Consider the following 5,919-nt stretch of genomic DNA (forward strand, 5'->3'; position numbering starts at 1 on the left):
GAGGACAAGGGCACAGTCTGATCGACAGACCACTGACTTTTCTCGGTGAGACTTCACACAGTGTGTCACTATTTCAGTGAATCGCTGCTGCACTGAGTTTTTGGGAATTGCAGTTGCTGATTACACAGAGGATGTTAGTGAATGGTGGCAAAAGTTGAATGCCATTGGGTAATTAAAGACAAGGCACGGTGACATCAATTCCCAGTTACCCAATCAGAATGAATATAGAAATTGGTGGGAATTGCTCATCAACTCTGGCAGCAACTGTAGAAATAGAGAAACCCAGTGACCAGATCAGGACCATAGCCCTTCGCCAGCATTTTCTGTGAGCTCCAAGTTATCGGTGTTGCTATTGGTACCCAAAAGGGTCCTCACTATGCCTTCCTTGCTATGGGATGTGTGGAACATTCCTTGCTTAGTCCGGCTCAGTCCCCTTCTCTCACCCCTTCTTTCGGTACATTGATGACTGTCCCGGTGCCTCTTCCTGCTCTCGTCCTGAGCTGGAAAATTTCAGTCAATTGGTCTCCTATTTCTGCCCTTCTCTCACACTCACATGGTCCATCTCGGGCGCTTCCCTTCCTCGAATTCTGTCTCTCCGTTTCTGGGGAAATCCTATCAACCAGTGTTCGTTATAAACCAATAGCCATTCACAGCTACAGGGACTATTCGTTCTCAACTCCACTTCCTGCAAGGACTCCATTCCATTCTCCTAAATTTCTCCATCTCCATCGCATTTGTTCTGATGATCCAGCCTTCCATACTGGCCCTTCTGAAATGTCTTCCTTTCTCATCACCGAAGATTACCTCACACTGTGCTTGGCAGGACCCTCAACTGTGTCTGAATTATTTCACACACTTGTGCACTTACCCCTTCCCCTCCCTCCAAGAATCGCAATAGGACTCCCATTTTCATCACCTTACATCCCACCAGCCGCCATATTCAACAGATCATCCTCTGCCTTCCCTCCACCTTCGGCGTGATGCCACCACGAATCACATCAACCCCTCCACTCATGTTGCTGCATTCTGTCACGTGCTTGCTCAGGAGTCTCGCTGCAGTTTCTGCCCCCTCTAACTTTCTCCATCTGCTGGTGTCCCTGTTTGACTGCAATTCTGTCCCCCTCTCATCATCTCCATCTGCTGGCGTCCCAGTCTCACGGCATTTACTGGCCACCTCTCACCAACTCCATCTGATGGTAATCCTGTCTCACTGCTGTTATACCCCTCTCACCATCTCCATCTGATGGTATCCCTGCCTCACTGACGTTATGCCACGCTTGCCATCTCCACCTGCTGGTGTCCCTGTCTCACTGCAGTTACTGTCCCTCTCATCATCTCCATCTGCTGCTGCCCCCATCTCACTGCAGTTACTTCCCCCTCTCACCATCTCCATCTGCTTGTGTACCTGTCTCACTGCAGTTGTTTTTCCCTATCACCATCTCCATCTGCTTGTGTCCCTGTCTCACTGCTGTTGTTTTTCCCTATCGCCATCTCCATCTGCTTGTGTCCCTGTCTCACTGCAGTTGTTTTTCCCGATCACCATCTCCATTTGCTTGTGTCCCTGTCTCACTGCAGTTGTTTTTCCCTATTACCATCTCCATCTGCTGGTGTCCTTGTCTCACTGCAGTTGTCTTTCCCTATCACCATCTCCAGCTGCTCGTGCCCTGGCTCACTGCAGTTACTACCCACCTCTCAACATCTCATTCTGCCGGTATACCTGTCTCCCTGCATTTATTGCTGCTCTCACCATCTCCATTTGCTGGTGTCCCTGCCTCACTGCAGTTACTGCCCCTCTCATCATTTCCATCTGCTAGTGACTCTTTCTCACTGTAGTTACAGTCCCGTTCACCATCTCAAACTGATGTCCCTTTCTCACTGCAGTTACCATCCCTTCTCACCATCTCCAGCTACTTGTGCCCCTCTCTTAATGCAGTTCCTTTCCCCTTTCAACATCTCCATCATCTGGTGTCCCTGTCTCACTGAAGTTACTGTCCCCTCTCACCATCTCCATCTGCTGGCCTCCATGTCTCACTGCAGTTGTTGTCCCCATCTCACCATCTCCATCTGCTAGTGTTCCTGTCTCACTGCTTTTGCTGTCCCCTATCACCATCTAAAGCTTCCTGCCTCCCCATCTCACGACATTTAGTATCCTTGGTTCAGCATCTACATTTGCTTGTGTCCCTGTTTCACTGCAGTTACTGTGCCATTTCACCTGCTCTATCTGCTGGTGTCCCTTTCCCACTGCAGTTACATACCCTCTCAACATCTCCATCTGGCGGTGTCTCTGCTTCATTGCAATTACTGATCCTCTCACCATCTCCATCTGCTTCTGTCCCTGTCTGACTGCAGTTTCTGTCCCCCTCTCACCATCACCATCTGCTGGTATCCCTCTTTGACTGCAGTTACTGTACCCCCTCTCATCATCACCATCTGCTGGTGTCCCTGTCTGAGTGCAGTTACTGCCCCTCTCACCAACTCATAATCACTGTGATTTGCAGCTTTATCCATTTTGCTGTGGGTCCAGGGTGGGTATTGTTGAAGTCCATCTAAGCTTTGCTATTTCACCCTTTTTGAGAAACAAATTATGAATATTCTGCAGAACAAGTCCCGCCTCAATAGGTCAGATTATCAATAAAATATAATTTCAGAATCAGATTTACAAACATTTCAGTGCTCAATGCTGTGAATAAAAAATGCACTTTCTGTCCTGAGGGAGTGTAGGGAATGGAATATGAAATTGCATTTAGTTCAATTGTTTGGAATCCTTCAGGTTCTTCTATGGTTTCACTAATTTCACAATTAAATTGAGAGGGTATTTCAGCGCCTTCTTCAGCTCCTGTCTGAATTTAGTCTGGGTCACAGTGTAAATACATGTGTTGTTGCAGGAACTGAGAATCTGCAACATCTTTGCCGTTTGTTCTGTGATAAACAGAGGGTCAGTGTGTGCGTAATGGTGCTGAATATCTGCAATTTGCCGATATATGACAAACACAAACACTGTCATCCATAAAAGTAGAAAACTGCCGGATATACTGAACAGTAAAATAATTGATTTTCTGCGATTCTCCATCTCTGGGTCCTTGCGACTCTTTCCATTGCTGTGGCCCTGGAATCCCCTGCGGACTTTACTGGAGACTGAAATCCGTCTGACAGTCAGAAAATTAAGCAGCAAAATCAGGAACACCGGGACAGAGGGGGTTAAAATGAGGTGAAACAATTCAAATGCCCCCCATGAGGGGTAAGTAAAGAAGCTTGGTTTAGGAACACAATCCATGGGAACATTCTCAGTAATGTAACTTTGTTCTTGTGTAAAGTACCAGGGGACAGACTCGAAACATCCCAGCACACTCACTGTTCCGATAACCACAGCCGCCGTTTTATCACTGCAATATTTTGTTTTCAGCTTCTCACAACAAATGGCCACAAATCGATCAAAGGTGAAAGCGACTGTGAGCCAGACAGAAACCACTGTGGCTGCATTAAACAGAGCGAAAATGAGAGAACACATAGGAGTAATTCTCAGGAAAGAACTTCTGAAATAAATTGCAACTATCCAAGTCAATATAGGACCAGTGATAACCACCAGGAGATCAGCCACTGCCATTCCCACCAGGTAGACAGTGATACATTTGGAGAGACCGCACTTTCCTCGGGAATGAATAAAAATCGCGACCAAGTTAACTGGAAGAGAGAGAAAAGGAAGCAGAGAAATTACTGATCAGGCCTGGAGACAAAGCAGCAGTTTGACAGGGTCTGGGCTGAAATCTCCAGCTTTATTGCTGCGTCGAACAGTGAAAACTGATTCATTGATCTTGGCAGTGCTTTGCCACAGTGAAATGTTTGAAAACACAATTATTAATAATGGATTATTAATAATGGGAAACCATAAAGGCGGAGCTAAAGCATGCCGAGTCGAAGAGACTTAGCAGTTGGCAGGAAAAAAGACAGAAGCGCAAGGAGAGAGCCAACTGTGTAACAGCCCTGACAGCGAATTTTATCTGCAGCACCTGTGGAAGAGTTTGTCAGTCTAGAATTGGCCTTTATAGCCACTCCAGGCGCTGCTCCACAAATCACTGACGACCTCCAGGCGCTTACCCATTGTCTCCCGAGACAAGGAAGCCAAAGAAGAATAATGGATTGGAAAATTGATACAGCAGGTCAATAAAGTCAGTACCAGATCTACTGGAAGTACTGAGTGAGGATGCAGTGCCAGTGGGGAAATGTGAAGGGGTTTTCCGAGATGGTATCCAATGGGTTAATTGAGAATTTTTCTCCAGACTGTTGTTTGTGAAGGTCTGGGGAGAGTGGGATGTGCAGCTCTTTTGCTCTGGGTTCAGAGAACCGACAGGGCCTATTACCCATAAGGAAACGGCTGAAACCTGCAGCGCTGAGTTTGAGTTCTTGTATCAGCCGTGATCTAGAATGGTGGAGCAGGCTCGAAGGGTTGAATGGCCTCCTCCTACTCCTATGTTCCAGTATTCCTATCAGGTTCGACGAGGCAGCTGGAGGTGGAGCTAGTGACTGAGATTGGGAGGGAGAGAAGGAAAAGGACATGTTGCAGCTGGAGGGGAGACAGGAACAGCTGGTTTGGGAACGTAGATAAAGTAAAGGAATGGAAGAGGAGACTGAGGATTCAATACAGTGAGAGGAGAGTCTGAGATACACAGGGAGAGACCGCAGCAGATTGTTAGAGGAAATGTAATCTATAGATCCCAGTAACACAGCTCAATTCATACATTCAAACAATCATCCCTGTGGTTATTTGTGTTGGTGAACGGTTCATTGTTTATACAATATACGCAATATATTTAGTTGTTTTTTTCTCCCTGCTCCTTTTCTCCTTCCCTATCTCTCTGGAGTGCTCACATACTGTCAACTATTACTTAATGCTACTTTTCACATATGATTGTTTCCTATCATTCTGCACCTGTGTTCTTTTCACCAGCCCCATGTTTAATGATTCTATTCACAGAGTCAGTTTATTCAATAGTGAAACCTCTGTGAATAAGTTAATGTATCGACAGAACACTCAGGTCTCCACCTATTCACCTACACGCTTCACTTCACCGACAATGCATGGAATAAACAGGTTAGAAAGCTTCTTCCAGACAAACCTCACAATCATTGAAATTCCTTCTCCTGGAATTATAACGTAAACTGTTAGAATGTGGGATTTATTAATTTATAAAACACCAACATCAGCACTGCAGCTGATAATCTACAGATAAATGGGAGACCCTTGATTGTAACTGATCGAGAGTAAAACAATAAAACATTACATCAATAATTTCTATTTTACAATGCAGACCACTGACAGAGAAGGCTCCACAGTGAAGCAGAGAAGGAGATGTCAGCAGCAAACTCAGTTCAGTAGCCAGACCTCTGAAGCAGTGTCAGACACAGACAGTATGAAATAATATTTGATGGCAGTGATAACCAATAAATACATTTAAATCCCAGTTAAACTGAGTCAAGTTATTGCGGTGGGAGGACATACTACTGTCACCTTGTAACACTGAGGCCGTGAGATGTCTTATTATCCACCACTGAACAAACAATTCGTAAAAAATTCCAGCACCGGTTAGATCCACATCATGAAACCATTGAAAGCTACTGATGGTCTGATTCTTAATGCTAATCGAAATACCCGGTTTGAATGCATTCAATACACAGGAAAATATAGTGACATTTCCACGGTTACTTGCATCAATACCATTAAAGATATAATACAGCTCCTGCAAACTGAAAGAGTAGACAATGAGGAGATTGCAACAGCAAATTGCTGGAAAAGAACAGGCAGCTGTGTAACACACACAGTGCGAAATAATAGCAAGTACAGTAGCACAGTTAACATCGATTTACACCATTAATAGCTGAAATACTGGCTTACCATTAACTCCAATTGCTGCAAGTACAGGA

Source organism: Heterodontus francisci, chromosome 45, assembly GCF_036365525.1.
Source record: "Heterodontus francisci isolate sHetFra1 chromosome 45, sHetFra1.hap1, whole genome shotgun sequence".
NCBI classification, from domain to species: domain Eukaryota; kingdom Metazoa; phylum Chordata; class Chondrichthyes; order Heterodontiformes; family Heterodontidae; genus Heterodontus; species Heterodontus francisci.